The sequence below is a fragment of the Acanthaster planci genome, linkage group LG02 (genome assembly GCF_054643075.1).
Source record: "Acanthaster planci isolate LZ-2023a linkage group LG02, COTS_SCS, whole genome shotgun sequence".
Lineage (NCBI taxonomy): Eukaryota > Metazoa > Echinodermata > Asteroidea > Valvatida > Acanthasteridae > Acanthaster > Acanthaster planci.
Genome location: NC_141778.1, coordinates 21043748 through 21068655, shown reverse-complemented (window position 1 = coordinate 21068655; position 24908 = coordinate 21043748). Strand labels below are relative to the sequence as shown.

Sequence of the window (24908 nt, the reverse complement as noted above, 5' to 3'; positions counted from 1 at the left end):
TTCAAGTTTTGCAAAAATTCTTCAAACTCCATCTCTGATGACCACATGCACATCTCTGTCAGAGAATTTTTCAGTGTTTTTTTGCATGAACTGCCCAGTGGGCTGTAAGCTGCATTGTGGAAATAGCTATCAAAACTCACTCTTGAAAGGGACTGAACTGGAATAAACAAGAGTAGAAAGTGAAATGAAATTCAGGGGATAGGTGCACTGGCTTATACATGTAGACCAGTGTTACTGGCAAATAAAGTATTCTCATCAACAGTGCTCATAATGGCCTGGCGAAGATCTTGAGGAAGGAGAAACAGGTGAAATGGGGGAAAATATTGCATTGATCTTCTAAGGAAATTGAGAGAATCTAGCATTACCATTCCTTACTTTGATCGAGCCAAATCAGCCAGGATGTGATTGAAAATCAAAACACACAGGTTTTCTAGTAGTAGCATCTCGATAACTGTGTTCTAGCATCTGCCATGAGATGATAAACATGTAATTACTTCAGATAGATTATACAAAAATACAAGTTTCCAAGAACCTGTCAGATTACTTGATAGTGGCCATAAACAGCTGTAACTAGTGTTGAGCTGTTTACTTCTTTGGGTGGTTCTTATTGATCTTGAGTATTCATATTCATAACTTGCCATCTCTTGCCACTATCCAACAATGTCACAACATTGAGAGGATTTCAAAAAGTGGCATTTATACGAATTCAAATTCCTTGAAAGTACATCTTGGCAGCACATTTCACTGTGCCGCCGGCATATTTTCGGCCAGCTTTGCCGCCCCACAAAAGTAAAATTGAATGAAAACTAACAGGAAGTTATGCAGTCTTTACTCAGTGTATTTTGTCCCTTTTATATTTCACCATCAGATTTTTTCCGCCGGCGACTCCTTAAGTTATTGATCAGTTTAGCACGTTCTGAGGAGGCAGTTCCATTACAGTATAACGTAGTTTTGTCACGGTGTTTCCCTCAAGTCAAATTGGCCCTACTGCAACAAGCTTTTGTCCCAAAGCTCAGTACTGGAAATTGATCGCCTATCCTATCAAGATTGAAAACTACTGGAGATGCTGTAAACCATGATAAGCGTAAGCCGAAGGTTAATCTCAGGTCTCAGTACACATGCCCATCTCAAGGTTCGAAAACGTTTCTGGTTTGGTGTGATATCCTCACAGAGGTTGCTGGGGGTGTCCGCTTCCATTCGACAATTTTGCCGGCAAAATGCATCTTGCTGCAGGAAAATTGGAGAAGCCCAGTAAGAGGGCCAAGTAAGTGCCAGATCAGGAAATCAGACAATACACTGTTAAAAAGTGCTCCATATTGAAATATTTAGAATGACATGCTGGTAGAAACGTGTTTGGTCACAAAGCTGAGTTCGTACTAGAGCTGTTTTGATAATTATTTTTGGTTTAGTATTGTTTAGATTTGTTTTTGTTTGTTCGTTTGTTGTTTACCATCTTACAGCTAATGGAGGGCGGAATCCGCCTCCCTCCACCCGAAGAACTCGGCCTTTCTTTCCGATATTGTGTTGAAACTCGACAGAGGCACAAAACACACATTATCAATGAGAAGTTTCCATTAACTCCAACTGAGATATGGAGGCGAAAAAACATAACTCCTCCGATTCTGTGATCCAACAAATTGTTTTGGTTCAACGCCGGGTCATTTGAAGTCCGCGTACGAGTGTATCGAGCAAGTCACTGGAGAGAAGACGTTTTAGGTATAGGGTGACCTATCTCGGAAGAGTGGGCTCTCCTCGATCCGCGGCCGCAATTCGTAAAGATGTTCGTAGGGCTCAGCGCGAGAATGGTATTTGTGTCAAACGAAATTTTGAAAATTCCCGAAAATTGGGTTCTCATGGTGAAAGTTTCGAAAACAAACACGGTGTCCCTCATGTTTTGACTAAACTCTTGACAGAAAAGATGCTTATTTTATCATTTCATTTTTTTATTTTTTTTTATTCGTACGGAAGCGTATAATCGGATCTTTTGCCTTATACGGGATAAAATGAAACACTACACCCCTGACTCGACCTGCCCCGTTTTTTTCTTTATTACACAGCTGTATAGGGATATTTCCTGTCCTTTTTTCCCATATAAATATTCTATTGCCAGTCTTGAAAGGAAACTATTCTCCACACCTCTGGAAATGTTGGACTTCCCTTCGAAAAAAAATAATCCAGTCGAGTTCGGGCGACCTGTTCTTGACATGGGATTCGCGTTCTTGCGCTCGCGCGGCGGGATACCAAGAACACTGTTTTCGGAACAAGTTCACCACCTCCTCGTCAGGGTTTTACACGAACACACAGGAAAACTCGCGAGATTTGATTTTTGAAAAGCTGCAAAAGCTATCGAGATGGCTTACAGAAATGGAGACGATGGAAAGTTTTGCAAAACTAACATGAATAATTTTCCATGACAGACATGATTTTTTTAATAAGTTAGCCCAAACATTAACTCCCGAAGAATGTACAAGGACTCCGCCATTTTGCATGTTGCTTGCATAATATAAATACATGTAACTAGTAACGACAACCGGTTGTAACGTTCCCGGCGTTCGAGCGGCCGACCCACGAACAACAAATCTGTTCCTGAACATACGAGAACAAGCTGCCCGAAGAGTCGGGTTTTCCCAGCGCGTTGTGTACAAAAAATTAAGTTTTGACTAACCCATAGAGGGCGCTAACTGCTTGAAAACCCCGCGCATGATTCTAATCGTCGTACTACCACGTTAACCTAGCCGGGCACCAGTGGCACCAGAATGTATGCATTATTGTCCCTGGGCCCAACGTATTGCAATTTAATTGGTTTTAATACGAAGTCATATCTTCTGAATTTTCTGAGGATTTTGCCGTCAAAGTCTGAACTTGTGAACATGGCATAGTTTGTGTCCAAGCTTCAATTTCTCAAAGGTACAGTGGAATAGAGAAAGGAGTGAGAACATTGCTTAAAAATGATGTAGGCCTAATTATTGTTTGCATTGTCATGTTTGTGTTTGTTAAGGCAAGTACATGTGAGGTTGGACGGTGAACTAACGTAAGGCCCGAGGCCTGCGGTCATGGCACTTGTTTTCCAAGTTCCGGATCGCTCGAAATAAAAACCTGGCTCTTTTGTGTTGTCCTTGAATTCTACATTCCAAGACAAGTTCTGCTGGAAGGGTGAAATGTAGGGTAGGCTTCTTCTTGAAGAAATTTCATTCTCAGAAAACTTCTACAGATTTTGGCCAGATTTCCATTTTGTATAATTTGGTCAATTTCTTAGCTCACTTAATTTTGGACAAGCCGTTCAAAAAAGTCAAAGTCGAGATGGAAATCTAGCTGGCCAGAAATTTCTTTTCTAGATGTTTTCTAAACACAAACATTTTTACATGAAGCTTACATTTCACCTTCCTCACTGAACTTATTTGAGAATGTAGAACACAAAAGAAGTAGTCTTAGAAGTAGAAGAAATGAAGTTTTACTTCAAGCGATTGGAGTATAAGCAAAATCCGGAACTACATGTAGAAAAACGTACTATACTGCATCTGGCTTTGATCACAAATGCTGCAAAGTGCTTCACTGTCGTGCTGAATAATGATAGCAAACTCATCATTTTCTTACATGTACTTTGTTCATAATTGTGTGTTGTCTGGTCAGTAGCTCATTTAGAATACCTTTACCCCCAATTCTTTATTGTAAAACTGCTTCTGTTTAAACTTATACTTTCTGACAAAACTCCATATCATGCACTTCCATTCAAACAGACACACGTACATGTACCAGTATAACACACAATCATGCATTGAAGAATCTGACTATTGCTAAATATTCTGCTCCAATGTAGACTTCATTTTGCTTTGGTTTTCAGAGTACATTACAATGACATTATGGAGAGATCACTTTTCTAAGGGAGGCAATTAACCACACTTTGTCACAAAAAATGAAAAAAGAAGCAAGAAATTTGTCAATTTGAATTTGCTTACCAAGTTGTGTAGTGGCAACATTTTGTAAACAAACTAAATTGAAAATAACTACTTACTGGAAGATAAAATTTGGTTTAGGCACCACTCCTTTTTTGACAAAACAAATGTTGATATATCTGGTCATGTAGAACACAGATTCATTGAATTTAAATGAATCTTTTGTTATTTATAATCAAATTGAAGATTAGACCAGTTGCCATGGCAATGGTAACTATGAACAAATGTGCCAACTTCAAGGTCATCGTTACAACTTTGCAGGATGCCTTCCCTTGGATACCAAAGAAAGAAGAGAGAAAGAGCAGTACAAAGCTTAAGACTTATTAGCACCTAAAAATGTTTACATGTTAGCGTAGGTGAAGAAACGAGCCTCTCTGGTACCACAGTTAACCAAATCTCTCATTAAAAACTTGAACCAAAAACAGTCTTTTTCACAAAATACAAATGTGCGTATCTCCACAACCCCTTGACCAACTTTGTTCATTATGGTGCCAAATGACTCAGAATTACATGACTGGAAAGACTGACTTACAATCAAATGAAATATCCACTTTGAAAATTCTCATTTCTGTCCCTACCATTTGTTAGCCCAAAAGCGATCACTTAGTGATGTAATTGGTTTGTCAATTCTATGGCTTGGGGGATAGCCTAGTATTGTTGATAATTCACTGCACAGCTGAAAAAGTCAAGTCCAAATTTACGCAGGTTCTACTTTTTAATTCATTGGAATTGTTATTACTGAAATTATTTTCTCTAAATTAGGAAATTCATCATCAGAAAATCAGCTTGTTAAAATGGCTGTGGCTGCAAAATTGATTTCTTGCGTGGTTACTTTTTATTTGTGAAGTACTGGTTTATGCCATCCATAACCAGGAAAAGTGTCCTCATAACTTTTGTCACTCTTGTAAATCCAAATTAATTGTTAAGATTTTGAAAATTTGGTAGTATTTCCAACATACAAGGCTCACAACTGACCATATTTCACTGGAATTTCAGGATTTTTTTCGGTGGCTTGTAACTGAATAACTTTTCCGATCCAGAACTAGGTAAATGATGGTACCTACATGTACATGTAGTTGTAGGCCTAGTCCTGATATTGTTGGTGTACAGTACCCTAATGTGGTGCATTTTGATTTTTCGCCCATCTGCCCGGGTGGCGCAATATTTTTACCTCAAATTTCATCATACATGTAAGTGAAAATTAATTCTAAATTGTGCTCACCTGCTTTGAAATTCCATCTGGCTGGAATTTTATTTTCAGCCTCAATTTTTCCTAATTGTTTTTTCTGAAGTGCAAAATGAAATCTTAAAAATGCATCCCAAAATACAAGTACAAGAACAGTGTTACTATGGTTAATAGGTACATGTACATGTACCAGTATGTAAATGGGAATAATTAGAATTTATTAGAATTGATCAACTTAACAGAATTTCTTAAATGTCTATGTGTGATTTCTAGAGAAGGATTTTGTGAAGTGTGCCACGTTAGAGAACACTCAGCTGAATTCTTGCCCAATTTCCGGATGCTGCTTTTTCTGAATTTTGGACAAATTTTCATGACACTGAAAGTGTTAAAGGTTTAACAACATATGTATTATGAAATTTATTGTACCAATATTTAACCAAATGAATTTGAAGTTTGGGAAGAATTCCATATGCAGACAGCACCAATATTCCCTTTATTTTACAATGTTGTAACGGCTATTGGATGTGATAACATGTTCTAAAAAGTGAAATTTAGCTGGGAAAAATTCGCAAACATTCGCATACATAACTAGAAAAGGCTTCTTTCAAGCAAGTTTTATAGCTTGGTTCAGAGAGGCATCAATCGTTGTTGGTACAGTATAAGGAACTCTTTCCTGAAGGGTTTCAACATTGTACTAGACAAGTCAAGTGAAAGTTGAAGTGAGTGTGTCATGTTAGGGGACTCTACTGGCATGTTCTTCATAAAATGGACCAAAATGCAACTCCGGGTGTCATTTTTCAAAACTTCTAAAAGAGTGACTTTAATCATGTACATGTAAAATACAAATTAGCACCTTCAGATTTATAAAAATGACTATATGGGGATAAGTAGGCATAATATGTACTTATGGTGGACATTTGGTTGGCTACCAGTGCAAATCAAATGGAGTTCAATTCATTTAAAATTTCACGTCAAAGTGTTCATGACGTTCGAGAATTCTGAAAATGCTATCACATGTAGTGCTCGAAAATTCCATGCGCAATTTTCATTTTGCCGGTTATTTTGGAGATAACTCTGCTGAAAATAAAATTAAAATGAACAACTCTGAGCATTACATTTTCATCATGAATCGTATTTTATGTCTCAAACGGTTTTTTTTTGCGAACCTCATTCAGAATGACGGTTTTTCTTTTGAGAAAAATTGTTCCGGAGAGAAAAATCGTGGAGCGTCTCGATTCCGTGGAGGGGCTCATGAATATCGAATAAAAAAGAGGGTGCGCTATCTGGGTTGATTTCAAAGGTCAAACAGGCCATGATGCAGCGAAATGTTTCTCTAACATCACCGCGAGAGATTGATGGAAGCCGCAAAATCGCCACGATCGGTATTTTGGATTGCAGTTTTCAGGAACGTAGGCCTACTTGAAGAAAATGAGATCGGTCCAGTCGTAAAAGGATGATGGTTTGGCAGTGCTTTTTTGCACTCTTTGTTAAAGCTTTTGTTGTACTTTTTAATTTCGGGATTCTGGTTTTAATCTGTGTAAATATTGTTGCGCACCCGCAAATCTTGGAATTCTAGCGCCCCCTAGTTTTACTCGTTCTCGGTACTTGCATTTCTCAGGGTCTCTTATTTAGCTCAGCTATGCATTATGGACATGTAGCAGAGACGCAAATTTTGTATCAAGTTATTCATGCTGTACTCTGGCGTGATCGCGTGTTCCTTCACTCCTTTATCTTTGTGTTTTCTCTGCTCAGTTTTGGCATGTCAAAATTCCCCTCCATGTGGCTGCGTGGTTGGACGTGGTAAGGTTCCCTGAAATGCTAATGTTCAGAAACCTCAAACTTTGTAACTGTCAATCATTCGCCACAGATGACCGGGTAAGCACTTTCACGCACCCAGCTCTACACTTTGTACACGTGACTTCTTATTCTGTATTTTACATTGTTACACACGACACTGAGATTCTTGCACACGACTCTAGCAGGAAGTCATGTGACCCTTTGAGATGGAAGATTTTCATTGGTTGAGCTGTTCAGCGACACTCATATTTGATTAATTCCTAAGCCTCTAGAATCCTATAAATAGAGCAGATTTTCCTTAGCTCGTCGGTCAGGTGCGGCGGACCAAACCCTTATTGCGAGAGCGGAACCCAACGTAGTGCGGCGGTTGGACCCTTACCGAGAGAAGTGCGATAGTAACCATTCTTATGGCGAAGAAATGTAACCATATGAATGGCCAGCTAGCTTAGCTTGGACCGATCCGAGAGCGGTATGAATTAGCCCAGGGTGCTAGCGAGAGTCGTAGCGGCCCGTCACCGCTACGTCTGAACCGATTGCCGGGCGAGACACCCCCGTGTCCCTCGCCACCCATGTCCTGCTAACTAGCCCAGTCCTCCTTGTCTCTACGCTGAGCCAATGGTACCCAGTGCGGTGATCTTATCATTGCGCTCAACTCATTGCGGTCTGAGCGGCAGTGCGGTCGGTACATACCGGCGCTGGCTCTGTCTAGCCCTTGCTAGTCACCGTGATGGACTGGGACAGCTCCCACCACGGCCCGGCCTGATGAATGTAGCCTAGCTGTGCGATGCTACACACACGTATCGTACCCACTGCGTCTGACTTGCATTTCCAATGGTCCTGCCAAATTGAGTTTAGTTACACTCATATACAACTTCGCCTCTCTATAACTTTGCCTTTTGTGTGTTGTATTATGTTAAGCTACACCTCCTTCAAATCCACATTGAACTTTGATGAAGAGAAGTGAGAGCAATAAACCAACCATACAGTTTGACTGTCACCCAAACCCCTTGTTTCACGTCCACCCTTTAATAAATGGTTGACCCCAAATATCACATCCTGTAGACACTAATGAAGTCCATGCTACCATCGACTTGATATTTAGGGAACGCAACAATATGATCACCTTTCACCACATATAAATCTGTGTAAAATAACCTTGGGGATTATCACTCCTCAGTAAATTCTATTGGCTTGGATTTTAACAGGGAGTTCATGTCTGTCAAAAATGCTGACGTTCAAGACTTTAATTAACTCCAATTAAGTTGAACGGTTGACACGGTCATCATTGTTCAAGATATCAGCCATGACTTCCCGCATTACATCAAACATTGGAAATTAATCCACTGCTGTTCACTTCAGGAAAAACGAACCTTCAAAGTTGAACATTACATGTACACTATCTAATGGTCCATACATGTATTTTGAGGAACCTGCCTAGTACATGTACATGTATGTACATGTACATTGTATTGTTACATACTGTCCTCTTGCATGGCACACTTAAATTTTTTTTGGGGGGGGGAAGAATTCCCTAGGAGTTACCATACTGCATACACTCTGTACTTTGACCCAAATTTGTTTTCAAATGGGCCTAAACAAAATTGTCTGGCTTCACTGTCACTGGTTGAAAATTGGATTGCATTGTCCTTTGCAAATGATGGGGGTGGCAATTTTTTGTGCTGATTGAAAGCTACCAACAATTGCCACAAAAAGTGCTAAAAACTCTGCCTTAATTAATGTCAAAAATGAACAGTTTGCAAATCTTAAGAATTATGGATAATGCAAATCTAAGAATGATGGACAATGCATACCACGACACCACTCAGGTAATCATAAATGGAAGCTAACAAACAGTGTCTGTACATGTATATCGTGTGGTAAGCATGCATGATGCATCAACAGAAGCAGGTGATCAGCCTCATGTTGGGGCAGGAAATTTTGTGGAAATAGGTTTGCTTCAAGTATGGGCAATACAACTTTCAAATTATATTCATATGCTACATATCAGTTGTTGATGTTTTCCAATGTGTTTGGATGGAGGACCTGACCTGAAACCATACATACTCTGAAATGACGGTAATTTTTGACTATACATGTACATATACTGTACATGTAGGCCTTGGCTTATACTCCTGGCAACTGATACTGCCGGATGGTCATGTATGCAAGCAATGCAAGTCATGGGGTACCTTCAAACAAGGTGCTAAATAGTGGTTGTTCCTAAACCATTGAGTCATCCCTCTGTTTGATCCACCTGAGGAAAAGTAAGTTATACCACTAATAAGTTGGCATAACTTGGACTCCCCAAAATCGGTGAATAAATGTAAGTTGCACCAAAGATTAACAATCTCCCCCTCGGCAATGAGCCACGAAACTACTGTCCTTTACATGTACTTCCTGGTGCAGTTTATTCAATTTGACCCAATGCATAAGTTCCTTACAGGTCTTTGGCACATGCAACATGCAGACACGCGCACAACATTTTTATACTTAACGGACTAAAATCACCGTTGGATGATTGATGTTTTTATTGTCTCTTATATTTTTTTCAACTGTCACAATAAATAAAATACCATGCAAAATGAGTTGGATTTATGTCTGCATATGGACAAAATGTGTAAGAGAGATGCAACTCTATGATATATTACTTGCTGAATGCCTTGTTTCTAAATCACAGTTGCTGTTATGAAACCCTTTTTTGCCAGGATAACTACACATGCACTTGTTGCTGCCTAGACTGTTTTCAAGTTGTGTAAATTAATTTGCAAGGGGTTTGGGTTAAGGCAAGTGCTTACAGTGGTAACTTTTTCAGACTTGCTCAAAGACTAATTTACAATGACTTGACTTGCAGACTGAACTATTAGCTTTACGCCAAAAGTTGTTACTGAACTTTCTCTATGTTTTATGTCTCCATGCTGTAACAATGTACTGTATGTTGGCTTTGACACTGAAGTCCCCCAAAAGAGGTCATTTGGAGGACTTATGAAAGTAGCACTACATGTATCGTTCATGTGCTGCCGACAGTTTCAAATTACATGTACCTACATGTAGTAATCTACAGGGGTATGATTTTTTCAGATTTGCGGAATTTCTTTGAGACTTTCCGGATTTCCGTATTGTCAATGCTTTCAATGTGTAACGCAAAGACTGAGATATTTGGTGCGAAACTAAGCAAAAGATTTGCACAAGTTTAGGTGTGTAGCATGCGCTTTTGCGTTGTTACTCCCCCTGGAAATGCGCCAGATACTTAGGTAATTGAACGGAGGGGGTATCATTGTTAAAACATACATGTAGGGACCCAGGCCAGTGGTATGATCATTTTTTTTGTATGTACATGTACTGTACAGTGTACGCACTGTACGTTTGCTGTGTGTGTATGCACGGGACACGTGTTGTCGTTGCATGCACTGTATACAACTTGCATCCATCTACCATTGCGTTTCGTTCTCGTGGTGGTCTGATGTCGTTGACATCCATAAAAAATGTCATACAGGGTAGTCGGTAAGGAAGGAGATCTGAATGTAGACAGAGGATTAAAGAATTCTTGGAAATTTTCCTGGCTGGAAACCGAGGTGGACAGAGAATTAACCAAGGGGAATAGATACATGTATGTTATCGTAACTTTCTCCTGAAAATCAACAAACCTGGGCACTGCAAGTGCACGTGGTGTCACAAGTAATGCAGTACACATCTGTATGAGACAGTTTTCAGTTTTAATAAATTGTGATAAAATTTTGTGGATCACTGATAACTGCATGTGTGTGTGTATTACACTTCTACAATGTAGGTTTTTGATTGTCATCAATTACAGCTAATTGCAATTGAAGTGAATGAGGACAAGAGTTTTGTTGCAGTAAATGTTATAATTGTATCCTTCAAAGTAAGAACAGCTCTTGTGGTGGCTTACATGTACGTGTACATGTATTACCAGAATCTCCTCCTATAATCAAATAGAAATGCTGCGATTTGTAGGGAAGCTGTGGCCGACATGACTTGCAAAACCCTCCGACGAATATTTCGTGGATTTTTCAATTTTACCAAATCACACCCCTGAATCTAACATGACATTGACCATATAATTGTTCACAATGAATATTTGCGTGTACGTGTACATTATTTTGGCCTACAGTAGGATTATACATGTATTATTTAAACTATCTTTAACGAGGGTAATCCATCCAGTGAAAGTTGATCATTTGGGTCCACAAACTGCAAAACCACATCAAAGTACAACATAAGTAGGGAAAACAGCCATACGAAGAATTACCGAAAGGCTTCCGTTTTGAGTATGAAGAAATGTAATGCCTCTTAAATCTCTCACGGCCATTTTCGGTTGATGAATCCATTGTATTTTTATTTCTGTAAAATCCTGGATCCACCCATGCTCATGCATGACATTTCCTGTTTTGTATTAAATGAGTTTCATTCATTTTTTCCTCAAAGTGGTTGTTTTCCATGAACGGTATTGAGGACATGTCAGAGACAAGATGTCTCTTGTGAAAATGAAACTTTTGCAGAGTTCTATAAAGGCTTCATGGAATGTCAATACATGTATTTTAGAATATTGCTGAGTGTTTTATGCATATATCATAAGTCAAGTCCATTCCATGAAATAAAGGTCTTTCCTTGCTACATCTAGTACACTTAACTTCTAACTTAAAAGTTGACTAAAGTAACATTCATACTTGTTTCTCTTTTCTTTTTTACTTCAGAACTTGGTCTTGAGATGAAATGCATTGAGCATGGTTCTGGCAGCTGATGAGGGGTCCCTTTTCCAGCCACCATATGCTTCCTGTACACTGTTCATGAATGTATGTGTAGATCACTGGCCAGGAGCTTAGGTTGTAGAGAGGATGGGCTGGCTGTACTATCAAACCGGTAGTGCAAACTTCATGACAAATCTGTAAGTACATGCACATACTTTGGGGACACTGTGTACCATTCATGATTGTTTATACAGGTACAGTGGAGAACTTGTGACCTTCTCCCAGGCATTTTGGATGTATTGAATGGCAAATGGCTCATCTCGGATGAAAATGTGTATTTGATACGTCAGCTGAACAAAACAATACACACCCAGGACAACTGTAACAAAATGACATTGGTAACCAGATTTCTCAGGATATGCAAAACTACATATTGAATTGAACACCAACACCATGATTTCAAGCACGATTCAAATGAATTTATGCATACTGCCCAAAAATACTTGCTGTAAATACATGCTGTATAATTATACTCAGACAAATGAGCTCTTCTCATTGACCTAAGAATGTTGGAGACCCATTATTAAAATCTTTTTAAAAGTGCTATCCTTTCTTCCAAAAGTTGAGACTTTTAAAATACATGTAAGAAGAACAGTGTACTGCATGTTGGAGGGGGGACAAACATGCTTCTCATGAATACAAATACATTGGAGTTCAAGTCCTACCCTTACTATTGTCCATTATTTGGAGGGAAATATTCTGAAAACCCTGCTGTACATATTCATTGAAGCACCTTCACTTTTGCCACCTTGGACATTCATAGACATGTGCATACCTACTGTGAATAATGACACAATCAGTCTCCATAACATATGGCATGCTGTAGAGTTTTTATATGTCATTCAGTTCAAAATTCATAATATGCCAGTCATTTTTTAAACTCAGAACTTTAAACTTCTTTCCTTCTGGTGGTACAGCACAAGTGTTCCTGTTATCTTACATTGTACAACCCATCTTAAATGTACATCAAGGTTTCATAGATACATCTGAACCCCAAAAACAACCATTTTGATCATCTCTAAAGCTTTTTTTCTCAGTATGACATCAGCTTACTTGACTTTTCTGTTGACATTGTTCGTCCCCTCCAAAACAAATTCACATCTGTTTTTGTCTGCAGATCTAGTCGTGTACATGTATTCGTCTGGCTTAAACTAGCCACATTTTTGGCTTAGTTAAACAAAATGATTGTTCTACATGTATGGAACTGATTTGAATTATCTTGTTAATTGATGATGCACACTGATATACTTGTACATTTTACAAAAGTGCTTCAATATGCTGGTCATATTTCAAGAGACATGCAGTGTTCTCCACAGCCGAAAATTTTGGCAGGGCGGTAGACAAAATTGCGAGCGTGAAGCCCTTATGGCGTGGGGTCCGGGTCCCACTTAAGGGCCCCAGAAAATTTTTTATTCTAGATGCTCTGTGGTGCATTCTGGGGCAATTTCCAGTTCACTTTCGTCTGTAGTTTGGCCCCAAATCCGATTGCATTTACAACATGAAATATTGGCTATGATATTCTTCAGGAGGAATTTCTTCATCAAAAGATTTGATGACAAAATTATTTTAATTTGTGGATCATTTTCAGCAGAACCTTAGTCATGTTAGTGACTTGAGACATGCTTAAGATGAGCAGAGCATGCGGTTTTCTCAATGATCAGTTGACTGTGAAAAGGCAGAGTAAAAACAAGCCTCAAAATGTGCCCTTGAATAAAAAAGGACAAAAGAAATATGTTCAGGCAAAGATAAGTTTACAATTTCCAGCTTGCGTCATAAAAATGATGTAACCCTCCATCAGAGCAGAGCGTGGGGGCCGCTCAGGCATGGCACGGTCGTTCCACTGGCGCCTGCACACACTCCACAAAACAATGTTGCATCGCGAGTACCAGTCACATGCACTCATGTACATGTACATGCTTGCGCAATACAATGTATGTGTACATGTACAAAACATTTGCAGTGGTTTGTTGGGACACGAGGTTGACTATGCATAATGGTAGGTAGCCAACGATCACCTGAGATCTGAGATTCGAATCATTCATTGGGCTGTGGCTTTAAATTACACGTTGACGAATTGGGAACTGGCTGCGGCCTCTCTAAACTGGCGCGTAACATCAGGCCATAGCCAAGTTATTTGGCCCCAGCCTAGTTTTCAAAAAATACGCCCTCTTGCATTGAGGAATGTCTGCTTTAATAAACTGGTTCTCAACGCTACTACATTTTGAAAATGCATTATACGTTAGGAGTGGGACCAGTCTACACCAATACACATGCTTTACATAACGTGACGTCATGTATAGACTCGTGCTGCACTCAACTCTTGGTGTTCCTTGTCATTGTCAGTACATCATAAGCGTCGTCGGTAAACTCAAACTCGATCCACAAACTGCAGTAAACCTCTTTTTTATTAAAATCTTGAGAAAGTAGACATTCAGGGAAAAATACATGTACATGTACATTACTCAAAAAAATAGCAGGGTGGCACAAATTTTAGCAGGGCACCAAAATTTTAGCGGGGCGACCCAAAATTTTGGCAGAGCGGAGGAGAACACTGACATGTACGGGTATGTTCTTATTTCGTTTTGACTTGTATATAAATGACAGATCATTGGATAACCCTAAGACTGAATGTTCTTTGTTTATTGCAGGACAAGGAGAGATGACTTGATCTCTTCATCTGAGATCCACCTTCATCCTAATGAGAGACAACACCAAGTATTTGATTGACAGCCTTTGTTGTTGCCATAGTGTCTGGTGTGTACTCCCTACAGTACATGTTCCTGTGGTTCTGACTCAGTGCTGCTCTTACTCAAAGCAGCCAGGTGAGTAACTCTGCTACTTGACTTATCGGGGCTGTTTTGTGGTTTTTTCCTCAAATAGGGCTCAAATGTGTCAAATATTGTTGGTCTAGAACATAGAAGAACAGAAACTTTGCCATTTGATTCACCAGGTGGATAGGCAAATTTTCTTGTCCTCCAAAAACTTTAAAATGTTTTACCAACCAACCAACCCGAAGCTGACTTGGAACAAAGGTATGATTGCCAGTCATCAAATAAATGTCTAATAATCATTTCTACATTAGTGTACTGTGCAGGTTTGCTAATGCACATTGTAATTCATGTCATGAATGTCCTACTTGCATACAATCACCCCTCCCTGTCATGGTTTTTTTTATTGATTTTGTTTTGCACTTTTGTTTTCCGCACATTGTCATAAAAATTAGCCAGCATTAAAGGTGCGGGGCCCTCCAATTTATTTGGACTTGAAATGTACTTGGCTGCAATGTCTGAGATTTGGTTCAGAATTGTAGGCATTTCTTGGAAGACATTTGAATCTAATAATAATTTGTTCATAGAGTTGTTTCTTGTCAATCACATCCAAACCATAACATAATGCACAACTCATTTAGTCCAAATCTTCTCTTTATTATTCATCAGGTATGGATCTTGGACAGGCATTCCTCAAGGTGTTAAGGATGACGTTTCAAGAAGTGCCATCTTCACTAAGAATGGAGAAGTCCATTATCCACCTGCACAATGGGGAAATTCTGCTGGTTGTATAGAGAGAGGTTATCGTAGCAATGAGATTGTACTGTAGGAGTGACCATCAGAGACTCATCGTGAACATCACAGTGAACATCGCAGTGCATGGACAGTGTGTTCCTAAAGATGTGTTGTAGCACACACTTGTTGAGCCGTCTTTCATGGATGCAAGTTGGAGCTCACATGCTGCAGTTTGAATCTAGTTATGTGGAGAATACATGGAGACTTGCACTGAGTTATCCTCTGCAGTGGACTTTAATCTTAAGACCATCCTTTCACTGCACACTTTGATAAACTTCTAACCTGTAGCCTTTCAGTGCTGCTAATGTAAAGAAAACCTGCCATGGACAGTATTATCTGAAAGGACATTGGTTTTAAAGAAAAATGGAGTGTGGATGACCAGTGGTGTAGAGTTAGAACTGATTTCTAAGTGTTCCAATCACAGCTCAATCATATAGCTTAAAATGGCTGTATTGTGTGAACAAATGTTGATGCAGTACTTGAGAATTAATGCCCATATCATCTTTGGGAAGTACATGTCGACAAATTTATCAGCATAAGAAGTAGGCTCTAGCACAGTCAAAATCAATCATCAGATTTTCTCAAGTCACTTTTTTTATTTGGAGTTTCCTCAGTTTGTTTTGTGTAAAGAATGGACAAATTGTCAAGGCAAAACAAATAAAGCCATTAGGATCTACACCACTGGGACAGAACTATGTTTGTGAAAACCAGACTCTGTAAAAAGTCAATAATTTAATCGAACATTCCTTAGTTGTTTTTTTTTCTGGATTACATTCACAGCCAGCCCCTCACAACAGTCACTGCACAAAAATGTGCAAAATCTTTGAAACTAAATTTTGAAACTGTAAAAGAATGTGAAGGACTCGTCGTCCAAACCATTTGAGAAACATGTTCAGGTTATCAAATTTGGACAGTATTTTTCATATTTCTATTCTTGCCAAAAGAAACAGTACATGTATCTTCTGCAAACAAATTTTGAGCCAATTATTGCATGTGTACATTATGTGAGGGCTGGTTCCCATAAAGAAATTTCTTTTAAAACTATTGTCAAATGCCTGATTGGTAAAACCTTTCAAAGCTGCATGTAGGATGGGTCAATATTACTACAACCACCAATCCACTATTTCCTAAAATGCCTGTAAAGTTCATCTTGATAGCTTCTTTTATCAGTTGAATGTGAGACTTGTCTCCATTCAGATGAAGTGTTCATCACAGTATGTGGACTTCTGAATCATGGAAAAAATATTGATCTGTTAAGATTGCTTGTGAAGACAAGTAGAACCCAAATCACTGTTCTTATCCAAACCTTGCATCTTTGCAAAACAATTTTTTCCTACACGAAAATGCTGTAACCACAAACCCAAGCTTACGTGTATTGTTTAATTCTAAATGAGCAAAATAATTGTAGCAATTCTAACTATTTGCAGTTGTTTTCCTGTATTTGCCCAATCAAGAAGCACATATTGCACCTTAATTCTTAATTGATTCAGAGGTAAACATGTATGACCCATCTTACACATAGCACCTTGAGTATAATCAGCACAGATTGAAGCCTCCTAAATTCAAACAATGAAGATGCTATAAGAGTTGTTGGAAGAGACTGCTATAACTCATGTATTCGAACTTCAGTTTCTGTCAAAGTAAAAACCAAGGTATAAAGTTTGACAAACTTAAGTCAAAAAGTGGGCCTGCAGTGCCTATGGGTTCTTTGGCAAGGAACCTTATAAACTTTGTTTTTTGTTGTATGTCGTTTCAAGTTCAAATGCATCAGCCGTTGCTTCTAAAGAGGCAACATGAAGATTAATGTAGTTTTTTCCAAAAAGTAGCGCAGCAGGTCTCCTCTGTAATTGAAGTGCTGATTCTACTCTATTTAATCTCTTGTTTGGAACATTCACACTAATGTGTACATTGTTGTGTTTTACCTCCAGGCAAACCAAATCAAAACCTCTTAGCCCAGTCACATGCAGGCCTTCCTGGTGCGTGCAAGTGTGTTCCCTGCCCACAGACACTGACAGGTTGGTGGTTGCCTGCTATCTGCATTGGCTTGTGAATCAGCTGTTGGTGATGTATACAACCTCCTGAAATCTTGCAAGTCTGGGTGATAGTGGATATCTCGGTTGACTGTAACATGGTAAGGATCCTCTTAACTTTGGCAATTTGTCATTTTGTCTGTCAAGCAGATGTACTTAACCACTGCTCCAGGGATGGCAACCCTAGAGAACACTTCTGCATCTACTCTGCCATTGCTCACTTGACATTTCAAGAGTTCATTACATCTTTGTCTTTGATCTGAGGAGATGGGAGATGTACAAAATGGTCCCTTTTTGTGGGTTTCCTCATATATTCAACAGTGTCTCAGGATGTTAGGCCAGTTGTTTTAACCCACATTCATGCTGGATAGCTTCCATCATTTAACTCTAATATCTTTACTGTTATTGTATTCACATGTTCCAATGTCACTTGTCAAGCAGTGTGCAGTCATGAAGTTCTGTTTAAACATACCTGTTGAGTTCCCAGAAAACATCTAAAAGTGGATGAAATAGATCGTAAAATATCAGTCAATCAAGCAACGAATGAATGCATAATGTGGAAAGAAGTTGAGCTTCAAATTCCATGGTAAATGATGCTTTTTTTGAAAGCAAACATTCTGTGATTACAAGCAACTTGTAGTTCTGTGTGCCAAATATTTTAATGTGGCTCCCATTTTTTTCCATCAAGAATGCAAGCTTTTTGGAAGCACACTGAATATCTCAAATAAACAGATTGTGCCGATTTGTGCAAAATGCTGCGTGTGGTGCATTTTCTCCAAAGTCCAAAACTCCAAACTAGAATCCTTATTGGAAAGCATTTTATAAAAGCTGTTTTCTCAAAGCATTCATTCAAACTGAAAGATTTCAAATTTGTTGTGGTAGTGCCATCAAGTATTTTCCAATTCATGTGTAAATTGCAGAAGCAAAAGATAAAATGTCGCTAATAAAAAAATCAGAGAGAAAAAAAGAGAAGCAGAACTCTTGAAACTGCTGTGGAGATTACTGGTGTGCATTCATATAGAAGAACCACCCTGGTAGAAGGCTTGGTGGACGATGTATCCAGGACCATTCACTCCAATTACACAGGAAACACACATATTCCTGAATCTGGTCATATGTTGACTGGAGATTTCATCAGAGAGGACCAATCAAATGCAATGCCACTCTATACAGCAAATTCAGCTGTCCCTTTATGTCACATCACTGACCCTCAAACATCCAGCAGCTGGCATTAGTTGGACACAATTTGAGGTCTGGCAAGTTTTCCTTTGACAGTTTTCCTATAGTGACAATATTACATGGAACTGGAAAACGTCCACACCCTAGAAGGCTCTCTGCTGAGCTTAGGGACTGTGGTTTCTCCTGAAGAAAACTCAACCTGTGCTGTTATTTCCAACTCCAAACGGAGAATAGTAAAATACCAAAGGAGGTTAAGATTGGGGGCAAAATCGGGAATGGAGTGTGTGTTCCCCTTTGATCAGGAGTGAATGGCCTGGGAGATTGGGTACCAATTTGCCTCTCAGTATCCTAAAACAGAAACTGTGGTATCGACACGGGGCGCCAGTCCCAGCTACAACGTCCATGGTAAGTTTAATTGAAGTTTGTAGAACTAATTCATGCACTGGTGTAAACAAAAATGGTTGTACATCCTGGTGTCTTACTTGCTAAACCCAACTGTGTATCTCATGGCTAGGAGTAGGGCTATAGTCTGTATGAACAAGGTGGTAATGCACAGATGGTCTTCAGTCTAAGGTAATATGCAGTGGCGTAGCAACTGGGGAGGGATGCAGTATAACTGAAGTCATAGTTGCTGAGTGACCAGTTTATCAAGAGTAGGCTTGCAACCTGGACAAATATTGAGCCAATAGGCCAACTCTAGTATACTTAATGATTGGATGGCCATATTCACGTAAAATAACTACAAATATGATTGTCTCCTACTCACTCATTTTCCTATTTGGAAAAAAAACAGCAGCAAAAGAGGTTGAGGCTATTCATGCATAGCTTTGTGATACATCCAATCTGTTAAGATTGAGCCTCCTTCTTACTAATCCTGGTGTGACAATATTGAGCAAAGCTTGGTTAACCCTGACAGCCATTAATTGCAGAGTTGCTGTCTGTAATCTGTGGGCTTTCCCATTTGTCATCTGTCACAGGGAAAAAGACACATCTAGTCAGATAAAGCAGAATTCTGCTGGAATTTTTCAGGTGTTTATGCATTTAAATGCCCAGCATTGGCTCCAAATTGTCCACCAGTGGTTTGGGAATCACTTCTGGAGTAGCATCTCAGGAGGAGTTTGTGGCAAGCACCCTTCCCGTACAAGAGGCACATGGGCAACCTGTATGCCCAGGAATTAAGAAAGTACATGTATCTTGCATGTCATCTGGAGACATTTCATTTCTCCTCTGTAGAGAGATCAGAAGCCAATGGTCAGATCTCTGGAATCATGAAACTTATGAAGAATATTGCCATCTGCTACATTGGTAGACTTGACCGTCCAACATCCCTCCTCCAAGCTACGCCACTAGCAATGCCAAAAGTAAAATCTGACTCCAAAATACCCTCTTGATGTTGTAATTGAACAATCTTGATCAAGGTTATGATAAGTCTTTTCTCTCTTTGCAAGAACTGTATTATTCTTTGATAAATTGAATATTGGAATATTCTTTGAATCAAGGACCTCATATTTTGGCTACAGATAAGCTTACGGTAAACCTAGAAGCTTGGAAGATCAATGGTTGAATAGTTGACCATCCACTGTTCCTAATGCAACGTTGAGTGCACAGTGTCTAAACTCACTGCATCACAATTTGCGTAATATTCCAAACCTTTTCCATCAGATAAATTGGCGGATAAAAGTAAAACACTTGACATCAACTGAAGAGATAATGGCTTATGAACTGCTGTCATTCTATGAACATTCTAGTCCATGCTGTGTTCCTCTAATGGATACCACTGCACCCAGTGTACCATTCTCAGACTGGTAGAAGACTTGAACCCCAAGCTACATGTATGCCTACATGTACATCAGATATGTATGGGTGTCATTGTTGAAGTAGTTTAACCAGAGTCCATATAGAGTCTATCTTCTAGTATCCCTGTGTGATAAAGTCAAGTTTTTATCAGTGCCTTGATCAAGACCATTTGATTCAAAGAGAAATGCATCGATCAAATCATGAAATAAAAAATACCAATCATCAGATTTTCTTTTGATCTGCAAGTCATTTCCAAATCTGGATACAATAATTGCAGTGTCATATATTGCAAAACTTTGAAGCCCCATAAACAGTTTGGATATTTATTGCCTTAGACTGAAGACCATCACGCTCCATGTAGTTTGTTGTAAATGTGACCCGCTCTGCAAAACAGGGTAATAAGTCGCACAATGCCAAAACATGTTACGAGCCGTTCTATTTGGAGAGGGCAAAATTTCTTTTAAAACATGATTTTGTTGTTTCCTTTCATAGCTTTTATAACATATTTCCAGAATTTGTGATTACAAACATGGATACTAATGAAGAAAGATGAAAAATTGATCATGGAGTAGGAAATCCTACATAGCATTGTGTTTCCAAGGGCTACACCTTCTGAACTTTCCCAAAAAGTGCTTTTATTGAATCAAAAAATGTGGATACCTTCAGAGCGTAATACGCTAGAGCGGTCATTTATATATCAAAATGTAGCTTTTGATATACACAATCCAACCATATCAAAAACTCCTAACCTGAATCTGGCGACTTATTACCCATTTTTCTAGAGCCGGTCACAAATATATAGGATGAATATGTGTGTCTGTGGGCGTAGTTTGAACCTGGAGTCTGGGTGGAAGTTTTTGTGGCATCCACATCTGAGTCTCATTTCTCTAGGTACAATATGTACTCAGTTGTGAGTCAAGAAGGTCAGGTCTGGTTAAGGGTTAATTTCTTGAGGGTGAGAAAAGTGTTTGCATTTACTGAACCAACCACTATTATTCCATCAGCACTGAATCGGTTACAGACTATTCGTTTCCAGTTTAGTCAGAGAAATGTGTTCTTATGACTATAAACAATTTGATTCAATGAAATTCATTGCCCTTAAATGGAGCCATCTGGAGCGAATAATGAACAGTAGTTAACTCATTTGGTTGAAAAGCAGCAAAATGATCAACAAAGATCATTTTCTTCTCAAAATTTGGTTCAGTTATGCACTGACCTTGAGTTCATAGTTTTAAAATAAACCAGTAAAAGGAAATTCTCCAACAACTTGATCTAAAAGAGGAAAAAACAAATCTGCTATTAAGACATCCTTCCCTAATCTGCATGAATCAGTTCACGACAGAGAACGAGTAAATATAATCACACATCCAATATTCATGGAGTTTGCTGTTAGTGGAAACTGCTGACTATGCACTGTGTCTCCATAAACAATGATTCACACCTAAACCTGTGTAAACACAACATCCAAGAAGTTCATGTGTTGAGTTTGAACTTGGCTGCTGTTCATAGCCCATGTTGTAGTACATGTACATATCGCTCCATGGCACAAAAATAGCAGGGCCTGTGTTACAAATTATGCAGTTGTGGTAAAAAATATCTCATAAATGTTGTACAAATGGCTTTCAAAACTCAGTACTTGTTGCATTTGGCTTGAAAAGTTGGCAAGTATCTTACACACCTTTCAGACATGCAACGTTTCCTCAGATCAGCGGATTTCCTTGTTTTTTACTTTACGCTCATGCCATTGAGAAGTGAACAAAGTTTTGTAAAGATTGGAATTTCTTCGTTTTTTGGGTCAAAGTCCAAGTTCCATGCGAAATTGACAGGCAGATTTTCAGCAAGAGATTGAACTTTTTTCCCTCTGTTAAAATGAACTTAAGTCACAGAGGCCTTCAGATCTTAGAGCTTCCTCAAAGTTTGAACTCACAACACAACCTGCTTATGGTTTGCATTTGTGATCTTTTCGCAAACGTTCATCTTCCCCTTTTTTTTAACGTAAATGCAAATAAGTGTCCCACACTTATTTTATGTGGTAGGCATACGCATTCTTAAAAACAGTTCAACTTTCCTCAAAACAAAGTGTGTTTCAAGTGACTTTAAAAGTGAGTTGTCAACAAGGATCAAAGCAAATACGTGTCGCAAAATCCAAGGGCGATCTTATGCAGGGGCCTCAATTGCAAAGACAATCTTTTCAGATGTCTTGAATATGCATCAGGGTCTACGAACGTTCTGCATCTCCTGGTCCTTAGTCGCAAAGTAAATGGTTTTAGGTCAAAGGTATTTACTGAAGGCAGGTTCTGGGAAAATCAAGTTTGAACCACTCTTGAAGTGAGACAGTTGAAATGGCATTTTTAGCCAACTGGTACCATACAATCGTGTATTCCTTTCTACTTTATTGAAGCTGCAAATGTACATGATTCACCAGGTTCCTGTTACATGTATATTTACACATGAGCGTTGCAGTTTGGAAATCTGCTTATTTGCCAATCTCTAAAATACTGACAAGTTTAATGTTTTCTTCGTAAAATACGTCTGCTTTGTCACATTTGTTCAGTGAAGGAAAAATGGTTTGTTTTCCAATATCTCTCTCCAGATTTCAAAACTGAAACAATGAAAGCTTATGAACTGTCATAGACAGCTTTGCGAGTAAGAAAAGCACATTTTAAACGTTGTTATCACAAGTTCCTGGATCAATGTGCTGAATGCTGTTTGTGGATTTCAGTATGCACATTTAAACAACAGCTCATTTGCTTGAGATTTAATATGGGATTGAGTGAAATGGGTCTGCAAAGTTATCAAGGATCTTTAGTCTTTGTAGATGCTTTTGTAATTGACATCAATCCTGGGAATTCTACAAAATTGACCAGATTAGTGAGGGTTTTTGTTATTCTAAAGTGTCCATTATAGCTGTTGATTTTCCCAGGACCTGCCTCGGTCTGCATGTGAGCATGGGCATTGCCTGCCTTATGCAGACAAGCCTACTCCAATATAACGCCATGAGAATGTCTGGGTTTAGGGAGTAATAAGGAGGATGTGCAACCATAAATTGTACAGTGCATGAATTCATGAAAACTTCAATTAAATTTAGCATGGAGTATGGGACAGGCTAACCCCGTGTCATTGGATGCTACAGTTTCTATGGATACCGACTGGCAGATTGCCTACCACATCGTCCACCGAGTCACTGAGTAGTGTGGTACTTTAGAAGTATGGAACTTCGGAAAGGCACACCAGGCCAAAATGTGTTCAACTTTCAAGGTGAAAGCGATTCTTTTCTGAACATTTCCCAAAGCAGTTATTAGAAGGGTGCTTGGAAGTCTAATTAAAAAAGAAAACCTGAAATGTTTGAGTTCATAAGGATTTGGCTTTTAGAACGAGAAGTTGAAGGTTTGCAAAAAAAGCAGTTTTTGTTCACAGTGCAGCATCAATTTCTGCAGTGTTAAAAAAAAATGTGTTGATGCTTGGGTATTTACAAGTCATGTATTACTTTGAACACACTGCATTTAATGGAAATAGAGTTGTGATGGCATTCCCCACATTTGTTTAAAAAAATTTGGCAATATGTCTGAATGATTTGCGAACATTTCTGTATCGTTGGGAAGTTTTGAAAAATATCTTTCTTAACAAATATCTGTTGGCTCTGTGAATTTCCGATGCATGACTTCAAAGAAATAAAAAAGGAATATAACTTCTTATTTGGAGTTCAATATCAAGGAAATAATCTAGGAAATGTGTGTGCTTCCACGTCAAGCTTGTGCTTCTTCCACATGTAAAGCTTAATATCGAAAACCTTTTTCATGAAACATGCAAACAGCATTTTTTTTTTAATTTGTGCAACGGCTATTTATGCCAGCATGGTTTTTGTTTGTAGATCTTTGTGCTTGCTACTCCAACACACTGCTGAATACAAGATTCATTTGTGGAACATGTTGGATACATAAAACAGCAACGATTGAAGAGTTTTATGTGAAAGCACAGTATGAATGAGGGCCAAATTAATTGAGCCGACATAATGTGACACTGTTGCTATGTCCGAGGAAACTTGCAAAAAAAAAAAGAACTATTTGTATCTTCCATTTCATTAGATTAAAAGACAAGATGCAACTGATCATCTGAAATGTTCTCGGGGCAATCAAGGGAGGATGCAGAGTGTCTCTTAAAAAGTCATTCCTAGAGTGGGTGGTGGGTTTCCATGGAGACGTGCGACGTATCACATAACCCAAAGAAACATCTGCTTGGTAGAAAATGAACCAATTGTCAGAGTTAATAGGATCCTTATTTATGTTGCAAGTCGACTGTGGTCGTCTACCATTGCTCAGATACTTGTGAGATATTAAGGGGTGTTTGTGTACATTCATCAATAAGCTGATCACTGGCTGATGTTGATAGTCGGGCGACTGCCACCAGTTGGTGTCTGTGGGTGGGGACATGCTTGTGCGCATCAGGAAGGCCTGCATGTGGCTGGGCTTTTTTTTTGGCCAGTTGAAAGGTCAAAGTTCAAAGGTCAGGTCATAGTTCAAGGGTCATGTCAAAGTTCAAAGGTCAGGTCATAGTTCAAGGGTCGTGTCAAAGTTCAAAGGTCAGGTCATAGTTCAAAGTTGAAATGCAGACTGAATAAAGTGAAACGAAGAACTGAC

At 38.9% G+C, this 24908-nt stretch overlaps 1 long non-coding RNA gene across 4 annotated transcripts in view; it reads left to right on the top strand.

The window, feature by feature from the left end:
• Window positions 1–24907, top strand: part of LOC147800005 (uncharacterized) — a 423432-nt gene extending 398525 nt beyond the window's left edge. For 2 of the 4 annotated variants that reach the window (XR_015424515.1, XR_015424514.1), the window contains 3 exons: window positions 11649–11839; window positions 14351–14524; window positions 15140–24907. This is a non-coding gene — a long non-coding RNA (uncharacterized LOC147800005). Of the gene's footprint in view, window positions 1–2741; window positions 2908–6666; window positions 7015–11648; window positions 11840–14350; window positions 14525–15139 lie in introns of those variants that run through there. The other 2 variants (XR_015424513.1, XR_015424516.1) reach the window with 2 other exon arrangements.
• The last annotated feature ends 1 nt before the right edge of the window (window position 24908 follows it).